The sequence below is a fragment of the Amblyomma mixtum genome, chromosome 4 (genome assembly GCF_055824585.1).
Source record: "Amblyomma mixtum isolate Tamu chromosome 4, ASM5582458v1, whole genome shotgun sequence".
NCBI lineage: Eukaryota > Metazoa > Arthropoda > Arachnida > Ixodida > Ixodidae > Amblyomma > Amblyomma mixtum.
This window is the reverse complement of record NC_143015.1, coordinates 118,650,943-118,670,804: the sequence shown is the minus strand read 5'-3', so window position 1 is coordinate 118,670,804 and position 19,862 is coordinate 118,650,943. Positions and strand designations below refer to the sequence as shown.

At 47.1% G+C, this 19,862-nt stretch overlaps 1 protein-coding gene across 1 annotated transcript in view; it reads right to left on the bottom strand.

Annotated features, from left to right (window-relative positions):
* Nucleotides 1-19,862, bottom strand: part of LOC149348061 (uncharacterized) — a 486,295-nt gene that overhangs the window by 43,244 nt on the left and 423,189 nt on the right. The gene's annotated exons all lie outside the window — the stretch shown is intronic.

Sequence of the window (19,862 nt, the reverse complement as noted above, 5' to 3'; positions counted from 1 at the left end):
TCAGCTACTTCATTCTAAACCTTTACAGCTCCCCAAAAGACAGAAAATGCAATTTCACCCGAGCTTCCTTTCCGTATCAACAAGCTCGTTCATAATTCAGGTCTCCTCATTGCAGGAGGTTTCAATGCCCGCCACCCCACTTGGGTTTACCGCGCCACCGACCGAAAGGGTAACAATCTGTGGTTACGAGCACATGAACTGGGCTTCATCCTCGTTACTGATCATCACACTCCAAACCGCGTAGGAAACCGCGTATCTGTTGACACTTCACCTGATCTACCATCGATCGGTGGCTCAACACTGGGGATACCGCCGGCAGCGACCCCTATCTCCTCGCGACCACCCTAAGCACGACCCCGTACCGTCGGAAAGGTCGCTCGACCCTAATCACGGATTGGGTGAAGTTTAGTTACCTACGCGCTCAGAACGCACCTACGCGGAATAATAACCTGGACGAGTGGATCTCCAACCTCCAGGCAGATGTCTCTGCTACTACTAAGGAATCACCTACCACGGATAATTATTCAAATACAGACAGCCGTGTCCTTCACCTATGGCATGCCCGCGAAAGCATATGGAAAACACAACGCCTCAATAGAACGCTTCGGTGTGGAACCGCTCGGATCGACAAACAGATCGAGACAAAAAACTCTCGCATTGGCTACCTGCCAATGGGGCACGTTTGTGAAAACATGCGTGACCAGCTGGTCCCTAATTCGATGGCTTTTAGACCCAGACGGTCGCAAAACATCCCAACGAGACAGCATTTCCCGCATAGTCCATAAACACTCCGGCTCAGACCATGATCTTCTAGACGAACTTCGTGCACACTATCACAATAGTACTTCCCCAGACCCTCTCCCCAACTACATGGGTGGTGCCAACCCTGCCATCGACGCGGAGATTTCGGAGGCTGTGGTAAGATTCGCTCGCACTCAGCTCCGCATAGCTCTGCCCCGGGACCGGACGGCATTTCCAACAAAACTCTCCGTAATTCAGATGACGCGTCCATTGAGACCCTCACTGCCTTTATGAATGATTACTGGAGAGAGGGCGAAATCCTCGCAGCAAGGAAACTAGCACGCGCGACTTTCATACCAAAGCCAGGCAAACGACTAGCTATCGAACACCTCCGCCCCATCTCCCTCACTTCCTGTGCTGGGAAACTGATGGAGCACGTAATTCTCAACTATCTGAATCATTACGTTGAAGATAACCATCTCCTACCTCGAAGCATGATTGGCTTCAGCTATAATCTCTCTAAGCAAGACATTATGCTGGCGCTCTCACGAGAGATACTGTGCCTTTCTAGCAGAGTGGGCAGATAGGCTATTCTAGGGTTTGTTTTAACCAAAGCATTTGACAGCGTCTCGCACGGAGCTATTCTTGCTAACCTCTCCCTTCTAAATCCTGGTTACCGTACCTACGAGTATATACGCACTTTCCTTTCTGGTTGTATAGCTGAACATAGCTTTGGCTCTCTCCTTTCAGACCCTATAAACCTCGGAAGCAATTGCACCATCCAGAGATCCGTTCGCTCCCCCTTTCTTTTCAATGTAGTCTTGCTCACGCTACCTTCTAAACTATATGATATCCTTCCTATCCCATACCTTATACGCAGACGACATCACCCTCTGGGTTTCAGCAGGCAACGATACTAAGTTTTAATCCGCACTGCAACATGCGGTGGATGTCATTGAGCGCCATGTAGCCGGAGCTGACCTCTCGTGCTTCCCTCAGAAATCCGAGCTGCTGCTCATCCAAGGTCAAGCCGGCCTCCACGGTCATCCTCCCATCTGCATTACTGCTAGTGGCCAACTCATACACGAAGTATCCACCATTAGGGTATTGGGGTTTCTCATCCAGAGCAATCGGCAATACACCGACAACCTGGCCAAACTCACAGTATCTGTCTCGCAGACCATTCGTCTAATTCGTCGCATTGGTAACAAACATAGAGGCATGCGAGATGCTGACTTCCGACGTTTTGTTCAGGCGTTTGTTATCAGTCGCCTCACATATACCGTGCCTTACCTCTACCTTAGCTGCCAGGAAGGGGACCGCGTTGACTGCCTTATTATACAGGCATGCAAGCTGGCTCTTCATCTCTCGCACCGTACCCCTTTGCTGCTCAGATATCTCGGCCCTTATGATGTAGTGCGCCGCTTCAATGATGTGACTTAAGCGGTTGCTCCTGCCCCTACGACTTCCTCTTCGCGTTGGTCGCACCGTACTGACGTCGTGCACATTGTTGGCATGTAGCCTTACCACAACAGGCTAACTTACTGAACTTCGGTTCACTGCAGCTGTGTCCTACCTTTTTGCTGACTTTTCGTTTCTATCTGCAACGTGTCGATGCTGCAGAAGATGGGGCAGCGGTACATGTCATTGGAGAAGCGGAAGCAGTGCAGGCACTAGTAGACACAGAAGTTGGTTTTTGTTCGCTAGCGCGCTTGGACCCCTTAGGGACCGCCGCAGTTTTTCGTCTCTGCTCCAGTGGTTCTCTTTCGATTTGCACGTTACAATAGCTAGCTCTTGTGAAAGGCCCTTCTGGGTTCGCAAATATGGGGTTTATAACCTTGAATGTTGCAGGAAGCTAGTGGCAGTGCTAGTAGTATTTGTTCTGAAGTTACCAGCAGAAATAATGTCCAGTTGCATTGCCCCTTTTGGCCTTTCCTTGCTGAGACAGCCATTGCTATGTATGTTTAGAGAGCGCTTTCGAAACAAAAGCCCGTATATTACCGGATATTACGGCGGACCATCTACCAGCCTCTTGAACGGCGGGGACACCGCATATAAGACAAATAAAATGCATAGAAACAACCAAGAACTGAAAAAAAAGCTGCTGCTCGGAGAGCTCCTCTTCTTCCTTCCGTGAACCGTACAGCCACAGTGTGGTGTCAAAATTTTGTTCAAGAGTTATATTTGCCTCTGTTTGTAGGTCGAAGACACAGGAATCTATTTTTTAAAGCTTGATGAATGTTCGCAGTTTTGTTTATATGAGCATAGATAATGCACTTTTTCGACTGCGGATATCTCCGGATTCAGTTATTTTTCGCTCCTATATGTGTGTGACTTCGATGAGGATCTGTTTACTACCCGAACCTGAAAAAACGGCCGAACTGCGCTGACTATTCAAGTCGCAAAGAAGTCGCAGCAATGTGGAATGCCGGACACCGCGGATACATTTAAAACTAAAAAAACACTTTTCTTTTCTGTCGGGAACGCGGGAGCATTAACGCGCCCTTTGAATCATGCATACCAAAAATGTCTTTAGAAGAACATGCATGCATTTCAAAGAAAAAAGATCGGGACAATAGTACGATTTCAGCAGCGCGAACACGTTTAGGAAAAGACAGAAGGCGGACAGGACAAGTTCTGATTCCCACCAACTAGCCCGCCAGCTTGTGTTGTGGGACAATAGTAAATGCTTTTTTCTTTTGTCTTGGGCAGTAAAGCAGCATTTAGTTTGTATTTTATGAAAGTGGCCGAGTCGTTATGCAATTGGGGCTTAATGTTCTATCCAAAGAAAAGAATACAGTTCAAGAATGCTGGTAATGTAGAAGAACTTATTGCTAGGCGAGTTGGTGCATAGCTTTCTTGGGATGGCGCTGCGCACGCGAAAAAAACGTTCACAGAAAAGAGGAGCAGATGCTAGGTACAGCGAAAATCTGTCATCTATATCTATCTCTATCGCCGCTTATGAACGTGGGTGGCGCTGATGAACACTCTCAAGGTTAGGTTACTTGTAAACATAAATACCCCCGAAAGCAGAAGGTTTGACAGCCGTCGCCGTAGCTCAGAGGTAGAGGTTACTCAGGACGTTCTACGTCCGCCGCTTATGAACGTGGGTGGCGCTGATGAACACTCTCAAGGTTAGGTTACTTGTAAACATAAATACCCCCGAAAGCAGAAGGTTTGACAGCCGTCGCCGTAGCTCAGAGGTAGAGGTTACTCAGGACGTTCTACGTCCGCCGCTTATGAACGTGGGTGGCGCTGATGAACACTCTCAAGGTTAGGTTACTTGTAAACATAAATACCCCCGAAAGCAGAAGGTTTGACAGCCGTCGCCGTAGCTCAGAGGTAGAGGTTACTCAGGACGTTCTACGTCCGCCGCTTATGAACGTGGGTGGCGCTGATGAACACTCTCAAGGTTAGGTTACTTGTAAACATAAATACCCCCGAAAGCAGAAGGTTTGACAGCCGTCGCCGTAGCTCAGAGGTAGAGCACCGGACGCGTAATTCGGAGGTCGTGGGTTCGGATCCCACCGGCGGCACATGGTTGTTTTTTCTTCTGCTTTTCTAATCAATTAGCTTTAAGCGATAACATATTCAGTAATATTCTAAATTGATCAACACTCAAAATAAATAAATTAGTTAAAAAAAAAAAATCCCCTGTGCCCCTTGGTTTCTGTGGCTGTTGGCTTCTGTCATATTTATAACGAGCCCCTCATTCCCCTTCCCTTGTTTGCTTAATTGCTTAGCGAGGGCCTCGGTTCTGGCAGCCTTGATGCCATAGGAAGCATAAGAGGGTTCTCACGCAGCTTCCACCCTCTCCGTTCGATGACGTTCTACGTCACACCTGCGGTTACTCAGGACGTTCTACGTCCGCCGCTTATGAACGTGGGTGGCGCTGATGAACACTCTCAAGGTTAGGTTACTTGTAAACATAAATACCCCCGAAAGCAGAAGGTTTGACAGCCGTCGCCGTAGCTCAGAGGTAGAGCACCGGACGCGTAATTCGGAGGTCGTGGGTTCGGATCCCACCGGCGGCACATGGTTGTTTTTTCTTCTGCTTTTCTAATCAATTAGCTTTAAGCGATAACATATTCAGTAATATTCTAAATTGATCAACACTCAAAATAAATAAATTAGTTAAAAAAAAAAAATCCCCTGTGCCCCTTGGTTTCTGTGGCTGTTGGCTTCTGTCATATTTATAACGAGCCCCTCATTCCCCTTCCCTTGTTTGCTTAATTGCTTAGCGAGGGCCTCGGTTCTGGCAGCCTTGATGCCATAGGAAGCATAAGAGGGTTCTCACGCAGCTTCCACCCTCTCCGTTCGATGACGTTCTACGTCACACCTGCGGTTACTCAGGACGTTCTACGTCCGCCGCTTATGAACGTGGGTGGCGCTGATGAACACTCTCAAGGTTAGGTTACTTGTAAACATAAATACCCCCGAAAGCAGAAGGTTTGACAGCCGTCGCCGTAGCTCAGAGGTAGAGCACCGGACGCGTAATTCGGAGGTCGTGGGTTCGGATCCCACCGGCGGCACATGGTTGTTTTTTCTTCTGCTTTTCTAATCAATTAGCTTTAAGCGATAACATATTCAGTAATATTCTAAATTGATCAACACTCAAAATAAATAAATTAGTTAAAAAAAAAAAAATCCCCTGTGCCCCTTGGTTTCTGTGGCTGTTGGCTTCTGTCATATTTATAACGAGCCCCTCATTCCCCTTCCCTTGTTTGCTTAATTGCTTAGCGAGGGCCTCGGTTCTGGCAGCCTTGATGCCATAGGAAGCATAAGAGGGTTCTCACGCAGCTTCCACCCTCTCCGTTCGATGACGTTCTACGTCACACCTGCGGTTACTCAGGACGTTCTACGTCCGCCGCTTATGAACGTGGGTGGCGCTGATGAACACTCTCAAGGTTAGGTTACTTGTAAACATAAATACCCCCGAAAGCAGAAGGTTTGACAGCCGTCGCCGTAGCTCAGAGGTAGAGCACCGGACGCGTAATTCGGAGGTCGTGGGTTCGGATCCCACCGGCGGCACATGGTTGTTTTTTCTTCTGCTTTTCTAATCAATTAGCTTTAAGCGATAACATATTCAGTAATATTCTAAATTGATCAACACTCAAAATAAATAAATTAGTTAAAAAAAAAAAATCCCCTGTGCCCCTTGGTTTCTGTGGCTGTTGGCTTCTGTCATATTTATAACGAGCCCCTCATTCCCCTTCCCTTGTTTGCTTAATTGCTTAGCGAGGGCCTCGGTTCTGGCAGCCTTGATGCCATAGGAAGCATAAGAGGGTTCTCACGCAGCTTCCACCCTCTCCGTTCGATGACGTTCTACGTCACACCTGCGGTTACTCAGGACGTTCTACGTCCGCCGCTTATGAACGTGGGTGGCGCTGATGAACACTCTCAAGGTTAGGTTACTTGTAAACATAAATACCCCCGAAAGCAGAAGGTTTGACAGCCGTCGCCGTAGCTCAGAGGTAGAGCACCGGACGCGTAATTCGGAGGTCGTGGGTTCGGATCCCACCGGCGGCACATGGTTGTTTTTTCTTCTGCTTTTCTAATCAATTAGCTTTAAGCGATAACATATTCAGTAATATTCTAAATTGATCAACACTCAAAATAAATAAATTAGTTAAAAAAAAAAAAAATCCCCTGTGCCCCTTGGTTTCTGTGGCTGTTGGCTTCTGTCATATTTATAACGAGCCCCTCATTCCCCTTCCCTTGTTTGCTTAATTGCTTAGCGAGGGCCTCGGTTCTGGCAGCCTTGATGCCATAGGAAGCATAAGAGGGTTCTCACGCAGCTTCCACCCTCTCCGTTCGATGACGTTCTACGTCACACCTGCGGTTACTCAGGACGTTCTACGTCCGCCGCTTATGAACGTGGGTGGCGCTGATGAACACTCTCAAGGTTAGGTTACTTGTAAACATAAATACCCCCGAAAGCAGAAGGTTTGACAGCCGTCGCCGTAGCTCAGAGGTAGAGCACCGGACGCGTAATTCGGAGGTCGTGGGTTCGGATCCCACCGGCGGCACATGGTTGTTTTTTCTTCTGCTTTTCTAATCAATTAGCTTTAAGCGATAACATATTCAGTAATATTCTAAATTGATCAACACTCAAAATAAATAAATTAGTTAAAAAAAAAAAATCCCCTGTGCCCCTTGGTTTCTGTGGCTGTTGGCTTCTGTCATATTTATAACGAGCCCCTCATTCCCCTTCCCTTGTTTGCTTAATTGCTTAGCGAGGGCCTCGGTTCTGGCAGCCTTGATGCCATAGGAAGCATAAGAGGGTTCTCACGCAGCTTCCACCCTCTCCGTTCGATGACGTTCTACGTCACACCTGCGGTTACTCAGGACGTTCTACGTCCGCCGCTTATGAACGTGGGTGGCGCTGATGAACACTCTCAAGGTTAGGTTACTTGTAAACATAAATACCCCCGAAAGCAGAAGGTTTGACAGCCGTCGCCGTAGCTCAGAGGTAGAGCACCGGACGCGTAATTCGGAGGTCGTGGGTTCGGATCCCACCGGCGGCACATGGTTGTTTTTTCTTCTGCTTTTCTAATCAATTAGCTTTAAGCGATAACATATTCAGTAATATTCTAAATTGATCAACACTCAAAATAAATAAATTAGTTAAAAAAAAAAAATCCCCTGTGCCCCTTGGTTTCTGTGGCTGTTGGCTTCTGTCATATTTATAACGAGCCCCTCATTCCCCTTCCCTTGTTTGCTTAATTGCTTAGCGAGGGCCTCGGTTCTGGCAGCCTTGATGCCATAGGAAGCATAAGAGGGTTCTCACGCAGCTTCCACCCTCTCCGTTCGATGACGTTCTACGTCACACCTGCGGTTACTCAGGACGTTCTACGTCCGCCGCTTATGAACGTGGGTGGCGCTGATGAACACTCTCAAGGTTAGGTTACTTGTAAACATAAATACCCCCGAAAGCAGAAGGTTTGACAGCCGTCGCCGTAGCTCAGAGGTAGAGCACCGGACGCGTAATTCGGAGGTCGTGGGTTCGGATCCCACCGGCGGCACATGGTTGTTTTTTCTTCTGCTTTTCTAATCAATTAGCTTTAAGCGATAACATATTCAGTAATATTCTAAATTGATCAACACTCAAAATAAATAAATTAGTTAAAAAAAAAAAAATCCCCTGTGCCCCTTGGTTTCTGTGGCTGTTGGCTTCTGTCATATTTATAACGAGCCCCTCATTCCCCTTCCCTTGTTTGCTTAATTGCTTAGCGAGGGCCTCGGTTCTGGCAGCCTTGATGCCATAGGAAGCATAAGAGGGTTCTCACGCAGCTTCCACCCTCTCCGTTCGATGACGTTCTACGTCACACCTGCGGTTACTCAGGACGTTCTACGTCCGCCGCTTATGAACGTGGGTGGCGCTGATGAACACTCTCAAGGTTAGGTTACTTGTAAACATAAATACCCCCGAAAGCAGAAGGTTTGACAGCCGTCGCCGTAGCTCAGAGGTAGAGCACCGGACGCGTAATTCGGAGGTCGTGGGTTCGGATCCCACCGGCGGCACATGGTTGTTTTTTCTTCTGCTTTTCTAATCAATTAGCTTTAAGCGATAACATATTCAGTAATATTCTAAATTGATCAACACTCAAAATAAATAAATTAGTTAAAAAAAAAAAAATCCCCTGTGCCCCTTGGTTTCTGTGGCTGTTGGCTTCTGTCATATTTATAACGAGCCCCTCATTCCCCTTCCCTTGTTTGCTTAATTGCTTAGCGAGGGCCTCGGTTCTGGCAGCCTTGATGCCATAGGAAGCATAAGAGGGTTCTCACGCAGCTTCCACCCTCTCCGTTCGATGACGTTCTACGTCACACCTGCGGTTACTCAGGACGTTCTACGTCCGCCGCTTATGAACGTGGGTGGCGCTGATGAACACTCTCAAGGTTAGGTTACTTGTAAACATAAATACCCCCGAAAGCAGAAGGTTTGACAGCCGTCGCCGTAGCTCAGAGGTAGAGCACCGGACGCGTAATTCGGAGGTCGTGGGTTCGGATCCCACCGGCGGCACATGGTTGTTTTTTCTTCTGCTTTTCTAATCAATTAGCTTTAAGCGATAACATATTCAGTAATATTCTAAATTGATCAACACTCAAAATAAATAAATTAGTTAAAAAAAAAAATCCCCTGTGCCCCTTGGTTTCTGTGGCTGTTGGCTTCTGTCATATTTATAACGAGCCCCTCATTCCCCTTCCCTTGTTTGCTTAATTGCTTAGCGAGGGCCTCGGTTCTGGCAGCCTTGATGCCATAGGAAGCATAAGAGGGTTCTCACGCAGCTTCCACCCTCTCCGTTCGATGACGTTCTACGTCACACCTGCGGTTACTCAGGACGTTCTACGTCCGCCGCTTATGAACGTGGGTGGCGCTGATGAACACTCTCAAGGTTAGGTTACTTGTAAACATAAATACCCCCGAAAGCAGAAGGTTTGACAGCCGTCGCCGTAGCTCAGAGGTAGAGCACCGGACGCGTAATTCGGAGGTCGTGGGTTCGGATCCCACCGGCGGCACATGGTTGTTTTTTCTTCTGCTTTTCTAATCAATTAGCTTTAAGCGATAACATATTCAGTAATATTCTAAATTGATCAACACTCAAAATAAATAAATTAGTTAAAAAAAAAAAAATCCCCTGTGCCCCTTGGTTTCTGTGGCTGTTGGCTTCTGTCATATTTATAACGAGCCCCTCATTCCCCTTCCCTTGTTTGCTTAATTGCTTAGCGAGGGCCTCGGTTCTGGCAGCCTTGATGCCATAGGAAGCATAAGAGGGTTCTCACGCAGCTTCCACCCTCTCCGTTCGATGACGTTCTACGTCACACCTGCGGTTACTCAGGACGTTCTACGTCCGCCGCTTATGAACGTGGGTGGCGCTGATGAACACTCTCAAGGTTAGGTTACTTGTAAACATAAATACCCCCGAAAGCACAAGGTTTGACAGCCGTCGCCGTAGCTCAGAGGTAGAGCACCGGACGCGTAATTCGGAGGTCGTGGGTTCGGATCCCACCGGCGGCACATGGTTGTTTTTTCTTCTGCTTTTCTAATCAATTAGCTTTAAGCGATAACATATTCAGTAATATTCTAAATTGATCAACACTCAAAATAAATAAATTAGTTAAAAAAAAAAATCCCCTGTGCCCCTTGGTTTCTGTGGCTGTTGGCTTCTGTCATATTTATAACGAGCCCCTCATTCCCCTTCCCTTGTTTGCTTAATTGCTTAGCGAGGGCCTCGGTTCTGGCAGCCTTGATGCCATAGGAAGCATAAGAGGGTTCTCACGCAGCTTCCACCCTCTCCGTTCGATGACGTTCTACGTCACACCTGCGGTTACTCAGGACGTTCTACGTCCGCCGCTTATGAACGTGGGTGGCGCTGATGAACACTCTCAAGGTTAGGTTACTTGTAAACATAAATACCCCCGAAAGCAGAAGGTTTGACAGCCGTCGCCGTAGCTCAGAGGTAGAGCACCGGACGCGTAATTCGGAGGTCGTGGGTTCGGATCCCACCGGCGGCACATGGTTGTTTTTTCTTCTGCTTTTCTAATCAATTAGCTTTAAGCGATAACATATTCAGTAATATTCTAAATTGATCAACACTCAAAATAAATAAATTAGTTAAAAAAAAAAAATCCCCTGTGCCCCTTGGTTTCTGTGGCTGTTGGCTTCTGTCATATTTATAACGAGCCCCTCATTCCCCTTCCCTTGTTTGCTTAATTGCTTAGCGAGGGCCTCGGTTCTGGCAGCCTTGATGCCATAGGAAGCATAAGAGGGTTCTCACGCAGCTTCCACCCTCTCCGTTCGATGACGTTCTACGTCACACCTGCGGTTACTCAGGACGTTCTACGTCCGCCGCTTATGAACGTGGGTGGCGCTGATGAACACTCTCAAGGTTAGGTTACTTGTAAACATAAATACCCCCGAAAGCAGAAGGTTTGACAGCCGTCGCCGTAGCTCAGAGGTAGAGCACCGGACGCGTAATTCGGAGGTCGTGGGTTCGGATCCCACCGGCGGCACATGGTTGTTTTTTCTTCTGCTTTTCTAATCAATTAGCTTTAAGCGATAACATATTCAGTAATATTCTAAATTGATCAACACTCAAAATAAATAAATTAGTTAAAAAAAAAAAAATCCCCTGTGCCCCTTGGTTTCTGTGGCTGTTGGCTTCTGTCATATTTATAACGAGCCCCTCATTCCCCTTCCCTTGTTTGCTTAATTGCTTAGCGAGGGCCTCGGTTCTGGCAGCCTTGATGCCATAGGAAGCATAAGAGGGTTCTCACGCAGCTTCCACCCTCTCCGTTCGATGACGTTCTACGTCACACCTGCGGTTACTCAGGACGTTCTACGTCCGCCGCTTATGAACGTGGGTGGCGCTGATGAACACTCTCAAGGTTAGGTTACTTGTAAACATAAATACCCCCGAAAGCAGAAGGTTTGACAGCCGTCGCCGTAGCTCAGAGGTAGAGCACCGGACGCGTAATTCGGAGGTCGTGGGTTCGGATCCCACCGGCGGCACATGGTTGTTTTTTCTTCTGCTTTTCTAATCAATTAGCTTTAAGCGATAACATATTCAGTAATATTCTAAATTGATCAACACTCAAAATAAATAAATTAGTTAAAAAAAAAAAAAATCCCCTGTGCCCCTTGGTTTCTGTGGCTGTTGGCTTCTGTCATATTTATAACGAGCCCCTCATTCCCCTTCCCTTGTTTGCTTAATTGCTTAGCGAGGGCCTCGGTTCTGGCAGCCTTGATGCCATAGGAAGCATAAGAGGGTTCTCACGCAGCTTCCACCCTCTCCGTTCGATGACGTTCTACGTCACACCTGCGGTTACTCAGGACGTTCTACGTCCGCCGCTTATGAACGTGGGTGGCGCTGATGAACACTCTCAAGGTTAGGTTACTTGTAAACATAAATACCCCCGAAAGCAGAAGGTTTGACAGCCGTCGCCGTAGCTCAGAGGTAGAGCACCGGACGCGTAATTCGGAGGTCGTGGGTTCGGATCCCACCGGCGGCACATGGTTGTTTTTTCTTCTGCTTTTCTAATCAATTAGCTTTAAGCGATAACATATTCAGTAATATTCTAAATTGATCAACACTCAAAATAAATAAATTAGTTAAAAAAAAAAAATCCCCTGTGCCCCTTGGTTTCTGTGGCTGTTGGCTTCTGTCATATTTATAACGAGCCCCTCATTCCCCTTCCCTTGTTTGCTTAATTGCTTAGCGAGGGCCTCGGTTCTGGCAGCCTTGATGCCATAGGAAGCATAAGAGGGTTCTCACGCAGCTTCCACCCTCTCCGTTCGATGACGTTCTACGTCACACCTGCGGTTACTCAGGACGTTCTACGTCCGCCGCTTATGAACGTGGGTGGCGCTGATGAACACTCTCAAGGTTAGGTTACTTGTAAACATAAATACCCCCGAAAGCAGAAGGTTTGACAGCCGTCGCCGTAGCTCAGAGGTAGAGCACCGGACGCGTAATTCGGAGGTCGTGGGTTCGGATCCCACCGGCGGCACATGGTTGTTTTTTCTTCTGCTTTTCTAATCAATTAGCTTTAAGCGATAACATATTCAGTAATATTCTAAATTGATCAACACTCAAAATAAATAAATTAGTTAAAAAAAAAAAATCCCCTGTGCCCCTTGGTTTCTGTGGCTGTTGGCTTCTGTCATATTTATAACGAGCCCCTCATTCCCCTTCCCTTGTTTGCTTAATTGCTTAGCGAGGGCCTCGGTTCTGGCAGCCTTGATGCCATAGGAAGCATAAGAGGGTTCTCACGCAGCTTCCACCCTCTCCGTTCGATGACGTTCTACGTCACACCTGCGGTTACTCAGGACGTTCTACGTCCGCCGCTTATGAACGTGGGTGGCGCTGATGAACACTCTCAAGGTTAGGTTACTTGTAAACATAAATACCCCCGAAAGCAGAAGGTTTGACAGCCGTCGCCGTAGCTCAGAGGTAGAGCACCGGACGCGTAATTCGGAGGTCGTGGGTTCGGATCCCACCGGCGGCACATGGTTGTTTTTTCTTCTGCTTTTCTAATCAATTAGCTTTAAGCGATAACATATTCAGTAATATTCTAAATTGATCAACACTCAAAATAAATAAATTAGTTAAAAAAAAAAATCCCCTGTGCCCCTTGGTTTCTGTGGCTGTTGGCTTCTGTCATATTTATAACGAGCCCCTCATTCCCCTTCCCTTGTTTGCTTAATTGCTTAGCGAGGGCCTCGGTTCTGGCAGCCTTGATGCCATAGGAAGCATAAGAGGGTTCTCACGCAGCTTCCACCCTCTCCGTTCGATGACGTTCTACGTCACACCTGCGGTTACTCAGGACGTTCTACGTCCGCCGCTTATGAACGTGGGTGGCGCTGATGAACACTCTCAAGGTTAGGTTACTTGTAAACATAAATACCCCCGAAAGCAGAAGGTTTGACAGCCGTCGCCGTAGCTCAGAGGTAGAGCACCGGACGCGTAATTCGGAGGTCGTGGGTTCGGATCCCACCGGCGGCACATGGTTGTTTTTTCTTCTGCTTTTCTAATCAATTAGCTTTAAGCGATAACATATTCAGTAATATTCTAAATTGATCAACACTCAAAATAAATAAATTAGTTAAAAAAAAAAAATCCCCTGTGCCCCTTGGTTTCTGTGGCTGTTGGCTTCTGTCATATTTATAACGAGCCCCTCATTCCCCTTCCCTTGTTTGCTTAATTGCTTAGCGAGGGCCTCGGTTCTGGCAGCCTTGATGCCATAGGAAGCATAAGAGGGTTCTCACGCAGCTTCCACCCTCTCCGTTCGATGACGTTCTACGTCACACCTGCGGTTACTCAGGACGTTCTACGTCCGCCGCTTATGAACGTGGGTGGCGCTGATGAACACTCTCAAGGTTAGGTTACTTGTAAACATAAATACCCCCGAAAGCAGAAGGTTTGACAGCCGTCGCCGTAGCTCAGAGGTAGAGCACCGGACGCGTAATTCGGAGGTCGTGGGTTCGGATCCCACCGGCGGCACATGGTTGTTTTTTCTTCTGCTTTTCTAATCAATTAGCTTTAAGCGATAACATATTCAGTAATATTCTAAATTGATCAACACTCAAAATAAATAAATTAGTTAAAAAAAAAAAATCCCCTGTGCCCCTTGGTTTCTGTGGCTGTTGGCTTCTGTCATATTTATAACGAGCCCCTCATTCCCCTTCCCTTGTTTGCTTAATTGCTTAGCGAGGGCCTCGGTTCTGGCAGCCTTGATGCCATAGGAAGCATAAGAGGGTTCTCACGCAGCTTCCACCCTCTCCGTTCGATGACGTTCTACGTCACACCTGCGGTTACTCAGGACGTTCTACGTCCGCCGCTTATGAACGTGGGTGGCGCTGATGAACACTCTCAAGGTTAGGTTACTTGTAAACATAAATACCCCCGAAAGCAGAAGGTTTGACAGCCGTCGCCGTAGCTCAGAGGTAGAGCACCGGACGCGTAATTCGGAGGTCGTGGGTTCGGATCCCACCGGCGGCACATGGTTGTTTTTTCTTCTGCTTTTCTAATCAATTAGCTTTAAGCGATAACATATTCAGTAATATTCTAAATTGATCAACACTCAAAATAAATAAATTAGTTAAAAAAAAAAAAATCCCCTGTGCCCCTTGGTTTCTGTGGCTGTTGGCTTCTGTCATATTTATAACGAGCCCCTCATTCCCCTTCCCTTGTTTGCTTAATTGCTTAGCGAGGGCCTCGGTTCTGGCAGCCTTGATGCCATAGGAAGCATAAGAGGGTTCTCACGCAGCTTCCACCCTCTCCGTTCGATGACGTTCTACGTCACACCTGCGGTTACTCAGGACGTTCTACGTCCGCCGCTTATGAACGTGGGTGGCGCTGATGAACACTCTCAAGGTTAGGTTACTTGTAAACATAAATACCCCCGAAAGCAGAAGGTTTGACAGCCGTCGCCGTAGCTCAGAGGTAGAGCACCGGACGCGTAATTCGGAGGTCGTGGGTTCGGATCCCACCGGCGGCACATGGTTGTTTTTTCTTCTGCTTTTCTAATCAATTAGCTTTAAGCGATAACATATTCAGTAATATTCTAAATTGATCAACACTCAAAATAAATAAATTAGTTAAAAAAAAAAAATCCCCTGTGCCCCTTGGTTTCTGTGGCTGTTGGCTTCTGTCATATTTATAACGAGCCCCTCATTCCCCTTCCCTTGTTTGCTTAATTGCTTAGCGAGGGCCTCGGTTCTGGCAGCCTTGATGCCATAGGAAGCATAAGAGGGTTCTCACGCAGCTTCCACCCTCTCCGTTCGATGACGTTCTACGTCACACCTGCGGTTACTCAGGACGTTCTACGTCCGCCGCTTATGAACGTGGGTGGCGCTGATGAACACTCTCAAGGTTAGGTTACTTGTAAACATAAATACCCCCGAAAGCAGAAGGTTTGACAGCCGTCGCCGTAGCTCAGAGGTAGAGCACCGGACGCGTAATTCGGAGGTCGTGGGTTCGGATCCCACCGGCGGCACATGGTTGTTTTTTCTTCTGCTTTTCTAATCAATTAGCTTTAAGCGATAACATATTCAGTAATATTCTAAATTGATCAACACTCAAAATAAATAAATTAGTTAAAAAAAAAAAAAAAAATCCCCTGTGCCCCTTGGTTTCTGTGGCTGTTGGCTTCTGTCATATTTATAACGAGCCCCTCATTCCCCTTCCCTTGTTTGCTTAATTGCTTAGCGAGGGCCTCGGTTCTGGCAGCCTTGATGCCATAGGAAGCATAAGAGGGTTCTCACGCAGCTTCCACCCTCTCCGTTCGATGACGTTCTACGTCACACCTGCGGTTACTCAGGACGTTCTACGTCCGCCGCTTATGAACGTGGGTGGCGCTGATGAACACTCTCAAGGTTAGGTTACTTGTAAACATAAATACCCCCGAAAGCAGAAGGTTTGACAGCCGTCGCCGTAGCTCAGAGGTAGAGCACCGGACGCGTAATTCGGAGGTCGTGGGTTCGGATCCCACCGGCGGCACATGGTTGTTTTTTCTTCTGCTTTTCTAATCAATTAGCTTTAAGCGATAACATATTCAGTAATATTCTAAATTGATCAACACTCAAAATAAATAAATTAGTTAAAAAAAAAAAAATCCCCTGTGCCCCTTGGTTTCTGTGGCTGTTGGCTTCTGTCATGTCTATCATCTATATATCATCTATCTCTGTCTGTCATCTTCTGGTCTTTCCTGTGAACGTTTTTTTTCGTGTGCGCAACGCCATCCTAAGAAATCAAGAATTCTGTTGCTAGCATTTTGTTGTTAGACCACTGTCATTTTCTGATATTATACATCTAATCTGCTTGGAAGGATAGACGAACATCCTTTGTATTCAGTTTGGTAACAAAATTACTGCACAGTTTTTTTACACAGAGCGCCACAATTTCAAGCACTCGCGTAATTAATATTGGGAGCTTTATACGTGAACATTTCCATTTTGGATTAAACTTGTAAACAGGGTGAAGCACCGCAAACGTGAATTATACTGATACAACATTTCAGAGAATTTTAATCATATTAATATAGCATTCTGGTATGCACTCTCGCTTTTGTGGAGTAACTTTGTTTTATTAGTAGGCGCTTTATAGGTGCGACCACGCTGTACAATTTTTTTCTTCCCCGACACTTCTATGCTTTGTTTGTATGCTTTGACAAAAAGCTGCTGTAAGATCCGACATAGGGCAATATACTATAGCATTTCAGTTTACAAGCCTTTGTAGTTTATGAGAGGAAAATTTGCGAATAAGTATTTATTGTGTTGGTAATTCCGAAATAGATGACGTTTGGTGGAATCCTTGAAAGTGCAGACAATGGCTTTTTCTTTGCACAGCTGCTTGTTTGGCTTCAGCTATAGTTGTGTTTTAGCATGCTTTTTTTTGTTTAAGCATATGTTTAGCAGCAGAGACATGTGGCACGGTGCTCCGGCTTGTGATTCTGTGAGCTGTAGCGCAAGAAAAAATTGAAATTGCAGCTTGAAAAAGTAGCACTTCAATAGCCTTCTCTAACTGGAAGCAACATTCTTCAAATCTTCTAACTGATCTCAACAGCATAACAAGAAGCAAATAGTTTGGTTTTGGTTTTGTGACGGAAAGCGCAGTGTAGGTTTTCTGATTATTTGACCACCTGTGATTTCTTAGGGTGCACTCATCTAGCAGAACACACGGACTTGTACCGTGTGTCTGCATAAAAACGCGGGTACCACGGCTGAGATCCAGCCCGTATATTTTGGGTCTGCAGCTGAGCACCATAATCCCTGACCCAACGGTGCGACTTAGAAGCAACTCGTAGAAAGATACACACTAGTGCGCCTGCGTTGAGGAGTTGTGGGGCACGTTGGCTAGTAACGAACTTTTCATGCTTGTTTTCTTTTGCCTCAGATTCAGAACGTTCACTGGCGTTATAAGGAGAAGAGATGAATAGAGTACAAGTTTGTTTGCATGTTTTAAAGAGGAGGATCCTTCTTGGCTGCTTATATGTTAAAATGGATGCTGCATGATTTTTTAGGGTGCTTATATTTCAAAATAACGAAACCCTTTAGCACACGCTGTATCCTTCTTTCAAACACATTTGGCGAGTTAAAATATCGACAGACTCTCACTGAGATTGTTAGGTTAGTGACATTAGGTGTTATTGCGTTATAGAAGATAGGCTGAAACAAGCGAAATATTCAGCGATGATATTTGCTGGCAGTTTGACGCTATTGGCCGACTCCGGTCGCAGCACGACATATAGCCAGAATACACCGCATAAGAAGATGCCAACAGCTTTTCTCATAATGCTACCAAATGAACGATTTCAGATTGCTACCAAACCGCAACGCATTTTAAGTAGAAACAAATATTAATTTGTCCCGTTTTTTTTCGTTTATAAAAGACAAAAAAAAATCACCCTCAAGGGCAGCCTCGAACTGCTAGATTTTGCCTCCGCAAACGCGTTGCTAATCGAATAAGCCGTAAAAGAAATCGATGGTACGACTATGACAGCTCAAGCCAGTGGACCCTTTTAATGAGGACCCCACCCACAAGCCTCAACAAACATTCCTCTGATTTTAATCTTTTAATTTTGCCTACCTACTACTATATTCGTAATGCTTACATTTCTGTGCACATCACATGACTACAGCGGGCTAATAAGACGATACTTCAGGCATTCTGTTTATGGGGCTATTGTGTCAGCTGCAGGCAATACAGCCACTATTCAGAAAATGTTGTCGCCGAGAGCCGGCACATCTTTAGAAGAAAGGACAGAAGGGCATACCAGTACTTCCACAGGTGGCACACTCAGCCAACAATGCTCGAGCAGGGGAAGACGAGCAAAACCAGCGCGTGCTGTACGGCGGCGCCAGTAAATGGCTAACAGTGAACCATTGCTCCTCCTCTATGAAAGGGCATGGCAAGGAGGTGCGGAATGACGGGGGGGGGGGGGGGGCGGAACAGAGTCTCTGGCGCCGGAGTTAGCCGAATAAGTCCTAGCGGGTGTAGTAGGGCTTCATCCTGGCAACGTGGACGATTTCGGATGCTGCCTGCCGCCTTGAGGAGCGAACAAACTCTTGCGGCAGCACATCGTAGGTAGCATCACTGAGTTTGCGCAGTACCTCATAGGGGCCGAAGTAAAGGCGCAGGAGTTTCGCGCAGCGTCCCCGATGACAGATTGGGGTCCAAACCCAAACTTGATCGCCAAGGTGGTAAAGAACCGCCCGGTGGTGAAGGTTGTAGCGTTGAGCATCGTTTTCTCGCTGGGAACGGATTGGCTGTCGAACTAGTTGGCGGGCGGCTTCTGCATGCAGAACAAACTGTGAAGCGCCAGTGATGGAGGGATGGGAAACATCTTGCAGCAACATGGCGTCGAGCATAGTCTAGGCTTCGCGACTATGCGCCATACGGAACGGTGTGAAGCACATTGTTTCTTCAAGACCATTTTATAGGCAAATGTGACGCAAGGCAAGATCTGGACCCAGTTCTTATGATCAGCGTGGACGTACATAGAAAAGATGTCGGCAATGGTCTGACTGAGCCTTTCAGTAAGTCCATTTACTTGAGTATGGTGTGCAGTGGGCCCGCGGTGACTGGTGCCGCTGAGTCGCACAACTTCCGGAGTAAGGGCTGATGTAAATGCCGTGCCTCTATCATTTGAAACGACTGCGGTGGCACTGTGACGGAGGAATATTCAGAACATGAAAAAGTATGAAATTTCAGGAGCGGTGCCGCAGGGAAGGGCTTTCGTCTTAAAATGCACTGCGAGGTAGTCGGTGGCAACTATTATGCACCGGTTGCCCAAAAAGGACGCTGGAAATGGTCCCAGCAAGACCCTGCCTACCTGGTGGAACGGGGTTCGAGGAGGATCAGTGGGCTTCCGTAAGCCGGCCGGCTTGACAGCTGATGTCTTCCGAAATTGGCACTCGCGGCAAGTCTTAACATTGCGCTGTACAACTGCAGCAAACCTGGTCCAGTAATACTTCTGAAGTTCCGCGCTAACGTGCGAGAAAAGCCGAGGGGGCCGGAAGAGAGTTTGTCGTGCCATGCCTGGTGAACTTCGCCTCGAACCATTGTTGGAACCACGAAGAGATCAAGATTGCCTGTGGGGCCGTAGTTTCTTTTGTAGTTTATGCCACCACGGAAGTAGAACAACGACAGCCCGCGCGTGAAGAGAGGGGTTGCGACGAGGCCCGGCCTCACAGGTAGTCTATGAGGGATCACATCTCGGCGTCGTCACGGACGTGGCTAAGGCACCAAGGATGGACGTGGCTAAAGCACCAAGAAAAGCGAGATCTCTTTTAAGTCAGCAGCGGTGTGCCGGATAGGAGAATGGACAGGTACTCGGCATCGCTGTGTCTTTTGCGAGACTTGTGCAATATGGTAACGACGATTTTCTGCAACCGGAGCCTCCAGCCCACTACCCTCCCCGAAGGCTCTTTAAGATTCGCGAGCCAACAAAGAGATTGGTGATCGCTCGCTGCTCCAAATGGGCGACCATACAAGTAACGGCGAAATCTCCTTACCGCCCAAACGACAGCAAAGCCCCTTTTAGTGCTAAAATAATTCCCCCCAGATCACGAAAATGTGCGGTTTGCATGAGCAATCACGCGCTCAACACCATCTTGC